The sequence below is a fragment of the Cnephaeus nilssonii genome (assembly GCF_951640355.1).
Source record: "Cnephaeus nilssonii genome assembly, chromosome: 5".
NCBI classification, from domain to species: Eukaryota; Metazoa; Chordata; class Mammalia; order Chiroptera; family Vespertilionidae; genus Cnephaeus; species Cnephaeus nilssonii.
Genome location: NC_137076.1, coordinates 88,548,399 through 88,561,933, shown reverse-complemented (window position 1 = coordinate 88,561,933; position 13,535 = coordinate 88,548,399). Strand labels below are relative to the sequence as shown.

Here is a 13,535-nt window from a genome sequence, read left to right as displayed (position 1 = left end):
CAGACCTCGGCCAGCCCCTCAGCCGCTTCCCCTCTACTCCGACACAACAGTAAGTCCTCTGGCTGGGCCAGGAGGCCCTGCACACTCCCTTGGCCCATCGCCCACCAGGATGGCTCTTATTCTTCCTGCCCCGGCCACGCCAGCCTCCTTGCTGTTCCTCAAGCACACCCCGCACCCTTCTGCCTCAAAGTCTTTGCGATGCTCTTCCCTCTGCCTGGAATGCTCTTCCCCAGATACCCTAGGCTCCCCGTCGCCCTCCTAGAGTCCACTGTCGCCTTACCAGGGGTTTCCATGACCTGACACAGCAGAGCCACTCCCTGAAGTCACACTTTTCACCTCCCTTCCAGCCTTATCTTTCTTGCAGGCACCTCTCACTGCCTGATTAGTAGCTAGTGCTGGACTAGTATTTGTTGGCTTGTTGATTCTATCTCACCGCTACAACATCAGCCCCAAGCCTTGGTCTGTTTTGTTCAATGCTGCATCCCAGTGCCTAGAAAAGTGCCAGGAACAAAGGAGATGTTGAATGAGGGACTATTGCTTTCCTCGTTTAAACACATCTTTCGGTTTCTGCAGGCCCCTGGAAGACCAGGGTCACCTGAGGCCAATACGATACTCCACCTGTGCCAGCTGAAACCCAGAGGGTTGTCATATGCACAGTGCGGGTCAAATCTAACAAGTCACTGCTTGGACCAGAACAGGACAATGACATTGGTCCCTGCCCGATGCCTTTGCCCACACTTTTGGCCACTGAGGGAGAACTTGCGAATCTGACAGCTGGGCCCACGGAGCGGCTCCAGCCACCAGCAGGGGCACGGGCCAGGCTGCCGCTGCCCTCCCTCCCAGCCCCCGGAGCTGCCGGGGTCCAGCATCCACAAAGGCTGCCCCATGCTCCCAGCAAGAGGAGGCGGAGGAGGGAAGCCCAGTGCCACGCCTGCCCCTTTCCTGTTGTCAGCAGGACCATCAGAAGGAAGCTTTGTTCTCAGAATAAAGAGTGTGAAGCCCAGTGCCAGGCGGAAATGGGCACAGGCTCATAGCAACAGTTTAAGGAAAAATAAAAAAAGGGATGGAGGATGTCTGAGGGGTCAATTGCACACCCAACCGGTTTCTGCCCTAGGGTGGCTGTCACATGGTGGCTTCACCTTCCCAGGCCCCAGCCTCGAGGTCATCATAATCAGACGATTGTCCCCACTGAGTGATCAGGCACCGATCCTGCAGGGGGAGGTGGGGACAGAGGAGTATGGCCTTGCCTGGGCGTCAGAAGACCTGGAGTCCAGGCCCGACTTTCCACGCACTCATATGACATTGGAGGGTCCCTCCCTCTGTGTACCTCAGCTTACCCATCTGTAAATGGCTTGTCCAGTCTGCACTTGAAGCCTCAGTCTACCTGCCACAGGACCCACACAGCGGGGTGCCCTTTGTGTCTGAATCTTCCAGAGCAGGGGAGACTGTACCCCAGACTGAAGGAATCAAAGAAGGGACAGAAATCTGCACACATTTTTTTCAAGATTCCCAGGTTTTCTTGTACCCAGAGCAACTGTGACCTCTCCGCTAAGACCTCTTCCAGGAGGAGACATCTTAGCTGGCCTCAAGGGATGCTTAGGATTTCAATTAAGAGTGAAATAAAGCTCAGATGGACAGACAGCTGGATAAAGGGCTGACGGTTAAAGCAGGAACTCTAGAAGGAGAATGAAATAGAGAAAGGCCCGAAGGAGCAAGGGCAGGGGGGCGGGGGGAGCCAGCCCAGTAAACACCTGAAATGACCCGTCTTCCCGTCCCGTCCCCTCAGGACGCAGAGGACTGGCATCATGCCTTCTGAAGGCTGCGATCCCAGCCTCCCTTCTCCCCCCAACCCCTCCGAGCCCCGGGAGAGCGCAGGGTGGGGACAGGCGCAGATTATGCTGCAGGGGACACTTTCCATGACTATTTATCCGCAGCTTAAGAAGCTGTCTGGGTCAGTGGCTAAGCAGCCACAGCTTACAGGGGAGAGGATTCGAGGGCCACAGGGCAGGCGGGTCCAGAGCCTCTATTAAATGGACCTTCACAGCTGGTGGGAGCACTACTGCCACACCTTCATTCATAAAGGCAGCACTTATTATGCTCCTGCTGTGTACATCACCCTGAGCCTGAGCACAGTGTTTTGAGGGACACAGGACCCTCCACTACCCTCAAGGAGCCCACAGAGCAGATAGAAGAGGTACCACTACAACAAGGAGAGAAGCAGCCCATGGCCCCAGGATAGAGTTGCAAACTCAGGTGCCTAGAGGGCCAGAAAGATGGGGAAGTGTGTGAAGTGGCTGGTGGGGCTGGGGCCAAGTGGAGTGTGTGTGCCTCCTCTCCAGGAGAGGCCACTGGAGAATGGAGGCTCAGAGTTATATGGTCTCCCCATTTCTGAAGTAAAGCCAGAAGTTGGGATTTTGATGTAAAATCTCCTGTTGTCAACTAGTTCAATTCTGGGCATGGGCCAAGCAAAATCTGCCTGGGGGGCGGATGTGGCCTGCCCGTTTGTGACCTCGGTTTTCTTAAAAGAGACCGAGAACAACGCATGGAGGATGACTTCCCGTGCTGGCCTGGAGGGTGGGGAGGGCACTGCTGGGGAGGAAGTCTGGGGAGGGGGGTGGGTATACCTGCTGGAACCACAGGGACCATGGGTCAAGGGCCCACAGCCTACCGCCTGCCTTTCCCCCTATAAAGAGTCCCTGTCTCCATCCCCAAAGCAGGCACAAAGGCATCAGCTCGGTCTGTCCCCAGGTGGTAGGAGGAGGGGCCACCTGCCCAGCAAACCTCCAGACTAAATCAATTGGTGGCAAAATAGCACAGGTTCGATTTCATCCCTGGAGCTTGAAGAACAGGTCGGCTAATGCAACAGCTCCATCGGGGGAAGGGAGAGGGAGAGACAATGGGGACAAAGCGAGGTTGAGAACGGAGTGCTGCCTGGCCAGGCGGCTGGTTACATAACCCTCCTTCAGGACAAAGCCATGGGTTCAAGGCTCGGAGTGGGGAGCTGGACTAGGGAGTCCCAGAATGCAGAGGGGGTCCCCCTCCTCCCCTGTCCACCCCACTCTCCGACCTTGCCCTGCAGTTCCTGGAGAGCCCACCTCAGAATGCAGAGCCGGAGATGGAGACTAAGACCCCAGGATAAGGCACTTAACAGGACTGCACAGCAAATTAGCAAGGGTGGAACTGAAACTAATAGCAAACTTTCACCAGGCCCGGGGATAAGTCATTTCTGTCTGTTATCTTATTGAAGTCTATCACATAACTATTCTTATTATTCCTGTTTTACAGATAGGGAAACGGAAGCATGCGGCTCGCAGTGAAGGTGCTGGCTTGGAACCCAACAGTGGCCTCGGCGACCGCACTCTGCACCATGGTACTGCACTGCCACCAGGCTGCTTGCCACTACAACTACGCAGCCTCTTCAGCAGCCTCCTCTCAAGCCTGCGGCGCAGGCACGCGACCCCTGCCCTCCTGTCAGCACTCTGGGGGAGGTCAAGTCCTCTAACAACCTGATGAAACCTACAGGTTCCACAGAAAAAGAATGCACAGAAATGCCTGCCAATGTTCACGTGGTTTCAGGGGCTCACAGATCTCTGCATTGGTGAGAATGGATGGGTCAAGATCCTAAGACACATAGGATCAAGAGATAGGAGGTGGCTGAGGGGAAGGACTCCCCCGAATCCTCTGGACCCCCCTCATCTGTAAACTTGGAGCCCAAACTCACAGCTGCTTAAGTCCACAGACGTGAGCACAAACCAGTGCTCAGGGCCGACTCATCCCTTCAGGACTGGGAGAACTGAATGAATCATGACACACAATAGCCCTTGCCTCTGCACCCACTGGGTGTGACTCAGAGCTCCCAGTTGCTGGGCAGGCGGTGCACAGCTGGGCCCCAGCATCTGGAGGGGGTGCCTGTGGACCATCCAGCCTCCTCCCCTCCATGCACGTCACCATCTAGTGGGCCCACCGCACTGCGGACCAGACCTGGCCTTTTTCCCAAACCCAGCAGCTCTGCATGTCTCCAAGGGGGACCCCTGCACAGCCCCAGCCGGGCTTCCATGCCGGGGTCCTCAGAGAAGCAAGCCAAGACAACAGCCTCTTGCAAGACACCGGAAGACCCAGGCTCTAGTCCCAAGTCTTCTACGGCCTTACTGTTTGACCTCAAGCAGGCCCCTTCCTCCTCGGAGAGCCTCAGTTCCACCAACTGTAAAATGGGGAGATGGCCCCGTCAAGTCCTTCCCAGCTCCAGAGCCCGAGTCTAGAAACAGCCCCTGACAAACTTCACGGGGCCCTGGGATCGTGCTTCGGGAAGTTACATAAACATCCTCCAGAAAAACAAAAGTCAAACTTAAAGACTCTATTTTTTTTATTTTTTTTTGGATATCAAGAAGCCCTTTTTATAGTCCAACTTCCCCCTTCCTACTTCCATTGTTCCAAATATCCTCTGAGGACCGAGAAAATACATTTGGTTTCCGTCTGGGGTTTGGGCTGCTTGGCTCTCTTCCTCTTGGACGCTGCTCCACCCCTCCTTGGCAGCTTTCTCCCCAGCACACACCCATCTCTGCCCCCCAAGCACTGCTCTGGGCCACCCTGAGGGCTCCAGCTACCCAGCCAAAGATGGGGGGTGGGGAGCAGGGGCAGTTTTGGGGAAACAAACCCTTCTCTGGTCTGAACTCTGGGTTCTGGTCCCAATGTGACAACGTGTGTGGGCCTGTGTGGGCGAGTCCTTGCTCCTCCCCGGGCCTCAGTTTCCCGCTAGGAAACGAAGGGGAACATTGTGTCAGGAAAGCCCTTGCGCTCCTGCGCAATACCTTGGGGAGACTGAGGCAGAAAGAAGAGCAGGGTAGACAGCGGGCTCTGATCTTGACCCCACACCCTTCCTGCTAGAACCAGAGGAGATCCACTTTTTCCCTTATGTTACCTCCTGCCCTCAGGGTGGGGCCTGGAGCGCGGCGCTGAGCCTCTCTGTGCTCAGATGGCCCCTCCGTGGACGGGAAGAGTGGCGGTGTCTGCAGAGGCCCAACCTGGAGGCTTGAGCCCTAACCACCCTACCCAACCCGCCAAGCCCGACTCACTCATGTGATAGAAGGCATACGCCTACCTCTTTAGAAAAGCAATCTACACAAACACTCCAGGACAACCCCCACGCCCTTTTCCCAATGAGATCAGGCTTCTAAGCACCCCTACAGAATCCTATAGAATTCCTCGATCTACCACCCGATGGCTAGATGGCCTCAGTGTTTTCATTCACAAATGGGGACAATACTAGTGCCTGCTTCATAGGATTATTCCACGGATTACTTCAGATACAATTACATGGAAGTGCCTAACAAGCACTGATAAGCTCCCAGTAAATGTCAGTGGCAATTACACGATCATCATCATTAAAATTATTGAGATGCTTAGCACCACTGGACTGGTGACGGCTAAGGCCCCTTGGCTCTCTCATCTGGCCACTGTAATCACACACGCATGCTCACACCTCACACCCCCGCCCCCCGCTCACAGCTGTGTCTGAAGCAGGACCCACACTCTGCCCGACCCGCTCTGGCCCCGGCCTCAGAACACGCCAGCTTGTCCCTGGCATCCATCCTTGCTACTCACAAAACGCCCCCCACTTTCAAATCCCCAACCCTGCCTTCCTCACGTGGCCCTAGCACTGTCTCCGGTAATTCTGTTGGGATTCTACTGAACCCCGTCACTGCATCACAAGATTGTTTGCTGGGGTCAGAAAGCTTTTCCAAGATGGTGGCTCCTTGAAGACAGAGTAGTGAGAAACTGGGCTTTCCCGGTTCCCCCACATTTGCTAGGTGTCTGAAGATGTTGACAGCCCTAGGAGAGAAGCATCCAATTTTTTTGATTAACTAACCAGTGTTCCTCCAACTTTAGTCCGCATCAGAATTGCCTGGAGGTCTTAAAATGGGCTGATCCTGGTCCTCCCTCTTCTCGCCGCCCCCCCATCTGTTTCTGATTCAGTAGGTCTGGGTGGGGCTAGATAATTTGCATTTCTAACAAGTTTCCAGGTAATGCTGATGCAACTGGTCCAGAGACCAACTTTGAGAACCACTAACTTAACCTGCAGGTGAATCAGGGAGAGCTTCTGGGAAGAGGTGATGCTGACACTCCCGAAGAGCAGGAGCTGCCAGGTGTGAGGAGGGGAGGAGGAGAAGCTGGGCAGAGGGTGCAGCATGAGTGAGGCCCGGCAATGACGACAATCATTTCTTCTCACCTGGCCTCTGCCTGGGCAGGCAGGGTAAACCAGAGGTGGCTGCAGCTGCGCAATGACTACAGCAAACCTTCACCGACCGCCACCCTGGACCTGCCCCGACAGGCCGATCCTTGGCCGGCCTAGGGGTGATGGGAATCCACGCCCCGCTTCGTGGAGCCAGACCTCAGGTCTGAACCAGGCCAGTCTCCGCCACATCCCAACCACGTGAGCGCCAGGACTCTGCCCCACACCTCCAGACAACCTGCCATCCTGGCTAGCTCTGCTGGTTCGTTTCCTCATTTCTGGTGCCTCCTCTGGCCAGAGCAGCCCCTCAGAAACCAGCAGACCCAGACAGTAACCCCCCAAGTCTGAACCTCTCCAGGCTGAGCTGTGCCCCTCGCTAAGACTTAGCTATCACATCTGCTAAAAGGGGATGACGCTGTGCCTCTCTCCTACTGCTGTTGGGGGGAGGGGGGGTAAAGTGAGCTACTCAGTCAATAACAACATCATCAGTATAACAATCACCATAACCTAGCACCTTCCTGCGTTATCTCTCTAGATGCTGGGAAAGGGGCACAATTATGGTCCCCTTTGTACTCATGAAGAAACTAAACAGCTTGCCCCACGTCCCTCAAGTAGGAAGTGGCCCAGCAGGGATTTGAACCCAGACTGTCTGGCCCCAGAGCCTAGTTCCCAGCCTCTGCTGCTGTCTGTGTCCTAGACCTGGCCTAGGTCACCTCTCCCTGCCCCCACCCTCTCCCCCTTCCTAGGGCACCGGGAGACGGGCAGGAGGCCTCTGGAGGCTCCGGCCCTCAGTGCACACAGTCCGGGCCTCGGGTCCCTGGCCTGAGGGCAGCCCCAGGGCCTGCAGCCAGGTCATCTTCTTTGGCACACTGTTTGAGATACCGTTCAACATGGCCTCCAGTCTGGGCTTACAGAACTTGAGCACCTTATCCTGAATGAAAGGGGAGAAGAGGAAAAACAGGTGTGACAAAGAGCAGAAATCCTGCCAGGCTTCCTGAATAAGGCCAGCAGCTCCCATACCCCAGGCAGATTGCCCCATCTCTCCAGCCTCAGTTTCATCACCCGAACAAGCCTTGAGACAGAAAGTTCAGGAACTCAAACTCCCGGGAGCCTTCCCTTCATTTGGAAAGAACAGATCGCTTCCTAGATGTAAACAAGCAATAATAATAACAACCACTGTTAACTTTAACAGTTCCTACGTACTGGGCCCTTACTGTGATCTGCTCGACCTCCCTAGCAAAGCAGGATTCTTACTCTCCTCCTCCTGCAACTGAGGAAACTGATGCCCAGAGAGATTTGGGTAACTGGCTCTGGATCCCACAGCCAATGGTGGCAGTGCTGGGATTTGAACCCAGGACTTTCTATTCCACTCTGCAATGCTGCCCACCTCTGCTGGGGCAGAAATGGGCCACACCCAGCCCCTGCTTCTGGGGCACGGAGCCTAGGGAAGATGAGACATGTTCTTGAGGAACCAAATTCAAAGCCAGGTGTGTGAAGGGCCCATGAAGGGCCAGATAACAGGTTCTGCACACATAAAGCAGGGAGTGGGCAATGCCAGCTCTGCAGAATCAGGAATGACTGCATGGAGAGGTGACACTGGAGCTGGCACTGGTGGGAAGGATTTGGGGGGTTGAGGGGAAGCGACTAGAGTGCAGCATCCCCACTCTTAGCAGGGATGTGGAGGTAGCAAGGGAAAGGGAGCACAGAGGGAAGGAGAGGAGGCAGCCAATGGGAGACAGGGCACTTACCTAGCCAGCCACCTCCCATACCGTGCCTTCCAGTAAATACGTGTTCATTTGTGATACACATTTTAAAATTCAATAATTCCAATCTATAGCTAAAAATAAAACAGGTAGTAATAAAAGGGGCCAGGAAGCAACTTAACACAAACTATCCTCCATCTAGAAGAGTGCTTCATCCCCAAATTGACTCCTTTGGTGACAGACAGACTAGCCTTGAGGCACATGGTCCAAGACAATCATGTCCGCCCCTTCCACCAAGCTCCAAACCTCCCAAGATCAGCAGATCCTGCTTTAGCCTCTACTTCAGGGAAGGAAGGGGATTACCCTGCCCCCAACCCCTCCCACTCCTCACTTTCAAACCCGCCAGCCCTTTCCTCCAACCCCTGCTGATTCAGCCTGATTCATGATTCAGCCTTATTTCCTCATATTTGAGGAAAGAGAAATTGAACCCATTTCACAGATTGGGAAATGGAAGAAAAAGGTCAGTCCTCTGTGAAACCAGTCTCCGCCAGCGCAGGCTCCGGTGGCTGATCCACACACCCTGAGGGGCCTCTGGACGGCAGGCTGGGCGGAGGATATTCCACGGGGCAAGGACTCTCCCAGGCGGAGCCCTGCGGGCCTGGCATTTATGAGGAACATCCCGAGATGTACAAGAAGGGGCAGTTCCGAAAAGCTGTGAGAAAAGCAGGGTGGAAGTGGGCCAAGCACCACCCCCAATGCTAATATTCTAGGGTGAACTGGGAACTGAAAGAGGTCACCCAGGCCTGACCCTCCTGGTACATGCTGCCTGCAGCCTCTCCAACTCTCCAGCTTCTCTGCAGACCTTCGGGGATGGGGATCTATCTCCTCGCCAAGGAGCTTATTCCCAGTAGCTTCCCTGTCACTCTTGATGCTGTCTGTGCCCCCAGGAGCCACACAGGACAAGACTATGTCCTCTCCCCACAGAGAGCCCTGCAGGGACTTGAAAGCAGTGGCACTGCCACTTAATGGTCCTTCCCCAAATCTCAGACCACCTGTGATGACCCCAGTCCCCAAGGCAGCTACAAGGTCCTGCAGCCTCCCCGCCTTCCCTCTTAGTCCCGTAGCTTGAGTCACACTCTGGCCATCTCTCTGCTGGACCATCATCTCTGAGCTGGTTTCCACCCAGCCAGTCTTGCCACCATCTTTGGCCAAATGACCCGAGAGGAGCAGCACAGCAGAACAGAAACAGTTCAGGCCTGTGTTCAAATATAGCTCCGTAAGTGACCCGATCCCTCTGAGCCTCCATTTCCCCATCTGAAAACGGGGCAGGGGTGGGGGTGACCACCAGCAGCAGCTACTTTGAAGGGGTATTGTGAGATTTCAATGGGGCGTCTGTAAGAAGCCTGGCACAAGGCACAGCAACAGGCATCGACTCAACGAGCTGCTTACAACCCTCTGTCCTCCCCACCGGCTTCAGGATAAAATCCAAGCTCGGGGCAGATACTGCAAGCTACCCGCCCAATCTTATCTCCCACTGCCCGGTTCCCAGCCTGCGCCTCACCAACACTTACTTCCTCCCCCAGGAAGCTCTGTGGACATTAGCAGCCAAGAAGCTCCCCCCCGCCCCCCCCGCCCCACTGACCTTACAAAGCCCATCCATCACCTTCACCATCACCTGATCCTTGTCTTCCCTCCCCCATCAGATCGGCAGCCTCTCCAGTCAGGAGCCAGCAGCACCTTTTGCCCATTTTGTGTCTCCATCACCCTTGTCCACAGACTTTTCCCAGAGCTATTTAACAAACTACTCTAACGTTCCATTTCAAATAAAGACTGTCCAAATCTTCCAAACAGTTCAGGTATTTCAAGCCATACCCCAAAGCAAATTCCAACCTCTGTCCAGTCTTAGGGACTTTCAGGCCTGGTTTTGGTCCCAGAGTATGGAAGGTGGGTCAATAGCCCAGGGCAGAGAGACCAGAGGCCATTTCTAAGCTTTCTCTGGTGAATTTCTCAGATGCAGAGTTTCTCAGTTGGCCCCTAGGCCAACCCCAGCCTATGATTTCTTACTTCTGATCACATCTTCAACTTGTGATTGCAAAACTGTTCCTTGCATACCCCCTTGTTGATGGGACGCTAGCTTTCCATCTTTTCTTGCTTGCTGGCTCCCTCCCTTCACCTATTGACTATCCAAGAGGCCTCTTCCCCTGCTCTGATCATGATGACAGGAAGGTCTGACCACATGCCAAGAGTCATCCCCATTGCTCAGGACTCCTTTCAGCCTTCCGGCCCCTCTACCCATTTCCCCGAGTTTCTGAATCCCCTCAAAGTCCAGCTAGTCGTGGACTGTCCAGTGGCATCCCTACAAGCTGAAAGTGAACTGTCCACCCTGGAGGGCCCGTATTCTCGGGACCCAGGAAACGCCTACGGGCCCGGCAGGTCCAATACACAGTGCTGGACCTGCCCTCGGAGCAGTTAGAACAGCAATGCACAAACTTTCATCTTCCAAGAACTTCTTTCATTATCTATCCCACTCGATTGTTTTAGGACGTCATTTATGCACTAACAATTTGCTTTCCATTTTTAAAGAAATTACTCAAAGCCCCCAATGAAAGTCCAATCAGCAATCATATGAGATGGTACCCCCTGCACAGGGCACTAAAGCCAGTGGAAGTCTGGGCCACCCCACTAATCCACTTACAGGGTATTTAATGAGGACCCGCCGTGTGTCCTAGGCTCAAACACCCATACACACACGCAGTTTCCACGAGGATCCTGCAGTCCTGACGCTGGCTCAAAGTCCACTCCTCATTACTATCCTCAAGAACCTTTGGGGCTGGGGTACCTAGAGCAGCCCATAAGCTTAGCACTGAGGACTGCTGATGAGTCACACAGGAGGATGCTGAGATGTCAGTGCCTCGGCCTTACAGCTCTCATCACCCCAAGGGCTTCAATTCTAGGCCCCACCTCTGCCCCCTGCTGATCTGAAAGTGACCTGGTCTAATGGAGATGAAAGCCACTGCGCTCCCCTGGGTGCTGGGGAGAGGTCTGTTGACAAAGCCACCAGCTGTCCCCAGCCAAAGCCAGGGACACGGGCTCCTCCCTGCACCACCCGAACTGGGAGAGCCTTCCTGCCAGGGATCCAGGCAGCAACAGAAACTGGACCCTCACGGAGCTCCAGGCCCAGGCTCCCACTGAGTTCCCCTCCTGCTCCAGCTGCCCACAACAAGAGCCAGGGCAAAAGACCTCACCCGCACCAGTACCGCCAGAAGGAGCATCACTTGGGGGTAAGGGGCGTGGGGAGAGGGAGCAGGTGTCCTCATAATTTCAACTGAAAATGAAACTGTGAGCTCAGTCATAGCAGGACCTTATAGAGCCCTGTTAGTTGAGACTCAGGCTGGGGGAGGGGAGTCAAATTCAAGTTCCACTACTTCCCACCTACTTGACCTTTGCCATTCTGTGCCTCAGTTTCCCCCTCTGTAAAATGTGGTTAATAGTAATGTCAAAGAATTAAATGAGATCACATATGTAAATCAATTAGCCCAGTGTCTGGCCCATAGTAAGCATGCAATAAGTACTTGTTGAATATAAACAAGCCACTGTTCTTATTTCATCCTTATTCTGGCAGATACTCTATTTTGCCCATTTCACAGGTGAGGAAACTGAGGCTAGGAGAAGGTAAGGAACCAGCCCAAGATCACATATCTGGAAAGTGACAGACACCCAGGTCAGTCTGAACCCCAGACCAGGGGCCAATACTACCCCAGGCCATTCCAAATGGGTTTTTTTTTCCGGGGGGGGCGGGGGGGGGAAGGGGAGGAAGAACAGCACAGGGGCGTGACTGGAGTATATCTCCTCACCCTGGCATGGCTCCTGGCTGACCCAGGTGCTCAAATCTGGGAAAAAGCCGGGAGGCCAGTCCCCGGATTCCCCGCCTGTCCCAGAACCCACGCGTCCCACGCGTCCACGGGCGCCCCCTCCTCACCTGGTCCCAGGGTGTTAAAGGGCAGCGTTCAAATCGGCGCTCCTCGCTCCTGAGAACCTGAGGGAAGAGGGGAGCTGTGGATCGGGCCGCTCACAGCCCGGAGAAAACCGGTCCGGCTGCCTTCCCCTTCCTGAAGCGGGGACCCGGCCCCTAACCCCCTCCCTCGCCAGACAAAAGTTTCCCCTGTTTGGGAGCAGGGGAGGGGGAGGGGGCATTCCTCGTGAGTGACATTATGCGTGACCTACAGCTGCCGCGCTGCCCTCCGCGCACCCCGGCCTGCCCCGGCCCCCGCGCGGCCCCCCACCCTTTGTCCTCCCACCCCGAGCGCGGGGCCCGCAGCTCCGCCGGCCCGCCCGGCGCCCGCCCGCCCCAAACTTGCAGCGGGGCCGCTGGGGCGCCGCGCGGCCTGCACGCCCGGCTCGGGCCCCGCCGGCTGGGCGACTGGGGACCGGCCGGTTCCGGCCTCTGGGCCTCTTACCTGCCACAGCGGGGCGCTACCCGGGCAAGGGGGCGCTCCGGGCGAGCCGCCGGACGCCTGGGTCCCCCAGCATTGCGAGCGCCGCCGGGATCGGCCCGGGCCGGGTTAACCCCTTCGCGGCCGTCCCCGCCGCTCCCGCCCCCGCCCCCGCCCCGCGCCGCCGCCGCCGCCCCGCCTCCGCTCGCTCTCCTCCCTCTCCACTCCCTCCGGCTCCCAGCCCCCATCCCGGCCCCCCGAACGGCGCTGGGGCCGCTCACAGCCGCCCCTCCTCCCGCGGCCGCGAGGTTGGGGGTCCCCCTGAAGACGGAAAGTTGGGGCGATCTCCCTCGCCCCCAGGGACCCGCGGAGCACAGACGGGAGAGCCCGCGCGCCCGGGCCCCCAGCCCCGCGTCCCCTTCCCCCTCCGGCCCGGCGCCCACCTTCCCGAGCCGCGGCGTGGGAGCGGGCTCGATCCGTGACGAAGCGAGGTGCCGGCAAAGACCGGCTCCGGGGGCCCGGCGGCGGGGGTGCGGGGAGCGCCCGGGGCGGGGGCGGGGGCGGGCGGGACCCCGCTGTGCTCCCGGGGCTGGATTTCTCGGTTTCCACCCGGATTCTCCCTCGGCTCTCCCGGCCGATTCGGTGCTGCTCGGCGACCACGTGACGCGGCTGCCTTTGACCCCGGTCTCGGAGCGGGTAGGGGGCGGGGGCCGGGGGGTGTCAGATGCGGCACCCACGAGGACTGGGGGCGGCTGCCCGACGTCCCGGGGGTGGTGACCCCGAGGAGACAAACCCGGGGGAAACCAACAAGTTATTCGGGGTCAGAGGGAGAACAGCGCTTGGGGGTCGGAGATGCTTCAGCGAGAACCTGGGAGACAAAGACCCGCGTCCGCCGCGCCTCCGAGGGGCCTCGGCTCTGCAGCCACCGGGCTTAGGACAACCGCCCTGGGCCTCGTCTCAGGGCGCCCCGACATCCAAGTCTCTGCTGGAGTGACCCCTCCTGGGCAGTCCTTCCATCCCCCACCCCCCACCCCGCTTCCCACCTTTGCCCTGACTCTAGCGTGATTATCTGGTTCATTTACTGGTTTCGCTGTTTACTAAAATGTCATCTCCCCCAACAAGTTGTTCCCAGATGAATCCCCAGAGCCTGGCACATAGCGGGCAGATGGA

General features: G+C 56.7%; 1 protein-coding gene across 2 annotated transcripts in view; it reads right to left on the bottom strand.

The window, feature by feature from the left end:
* NDST1 (N-deacetylase and N-sulfotransferase 1) overlaps positions 1-12,994 on the bottom strand; it is a 52,498-nt gene extending 39,504 nt beyond the window's left edge. The window contains exons 1-2 of one of the 2 annotated variants that reach the window (XM_079770509.1): positions 12,809-12,994; positions 11,912-11,968 (exon numbers count right to left, since the gene is read on the bottom strand). The gene's annotated coding sequence lies outside the window, so the exon portion shown is untranslated. Of the gene's footprint in view, positions 1-11,911; positions 11,969-12,389; positions 12,525-12,808 lie in introns of those variants that run through there. The other variant, XM_079770507.1, reaches the window with a different exon arrangement.
* Positions 12,995-13,535: the final 541 nt, after the last annotated feature.